Below are 1,300 nucleotides of genomic sequence, written 5' to 3'. Positions count from 1 at the left end.
CACTCTTCTGAAGAGGGTGTGAATCTTTCCCACTTTTTTTTTTCCAGTCAAATGTGTTTATGTACAATATGTAGGCTGGTTTTTCCTGCCTTTCAAAAATGTACACAAACAGCATCATCATATATCTCTTTTAGAAGTTGGCTTTTTTTATTCAACATTGTTTGAGATTTAGCCATGTTAATAAATGTAGGCCTAGATAGCTGATTTTGAGTGCTGTGTAGTATTCCACTATATGATTATGCCACAATAAAATCATTTTGTGTTACTAATGAACTTTTAGGTTGCTTCTGACATTTCATTATAAATAATGCAGAAATAAGCATCACAGTATTTGTTTCCATGTCACATAGGCAATAATTACCTAATGCTGTAGTTTTCAAACTGGGGTACATCTGCTGGGAGTGTGCAAAGAATTTCTGAGGGATATAACCAGTGGCCAGCCAGTCAGTTCCAACTCATTGCACCCCCATGTGTGTCAGAGTAGAACTACACTCCATAGGGTTTTCAATGGCAGATTTTTCACAAGTAGATCACCAAGCATTTCTTCCCAGGTGCCCCTAGGTGGACTTGAACCTCCAACCTTTCAGGAGTTTGTAGGTGGTGCAAATGGTTAATGCAGTCAGCTTCTGAGTATCAAATTACTACAGTATTTAGATTCCATTATATACATTTAAAAGAGTGGTGTTTACAGTTCATTTTAAACTATTAATGTTTACATTCTCTAAGATGACCAATTTTAGATGTTTAAAAAATGTGCAGATACATAGTTTTTCAAAAGTACTTTAAGGGCTATGAGAACAAAATTTTGAAGCATGGTGCTAGAGAATACACCTGGAAAAGAAATTGCTGGGCACAAGCAACTTCAACTTTACAACATATTGCAAATTTTATCTCAAAAGTGGATATACTGATTTAAGTTCCAACTGTCAATGTTTCCCTCTTCCTTGCCAACACTTGGTATTATCTTGCCCTCATCCATTTACTTAAAAATTTTTTTTTTTTTTACCTTTCAGAAAGGAAAGATGATTCAGGTGTCCTGATATTTTATTCACAATGGCATCTTGCGTTTTTTTTTTTCCAAAACCAGAAACCAAACTTAGTAGATGTACCAGAGCATGATGCCCCTCAAGGCAGTCTAATGAGCCCTGTGGCAAGGAGCCCGGGCTGAGTGCCTCTTGACTGATGCATGCAGGCTCTTCTTGGCGAGCAGCCACAGTGGAGCTGGCTCTGACAGTGTGCCCTGGGTAGAGAGCAAAATCAGACACTACTGCCCTGCCAGATGCAGAGTGCTCCCCTGTTC

This window comes from Trichechus manatus, unplaced genomic scaffold (genome assembly GCF_000243295.1).
Source record: "Trichechus manatus latirostris isolate Lorelei unplaced genomic scaffold, TriManLat1.0 scaffold00043, whole genome shotgun sequence".
Taxonomy (NCBI): Eukaryota; Metazoa; Chordata; class Mammalia; order Sirenia; family Trichechidae; genus Trichechus; species Trichechus manatus.
The sequence above is the reverse complement of the archived record's forward strand: the minus strand, read 5'-3'. Positions refer to the sequence as shown.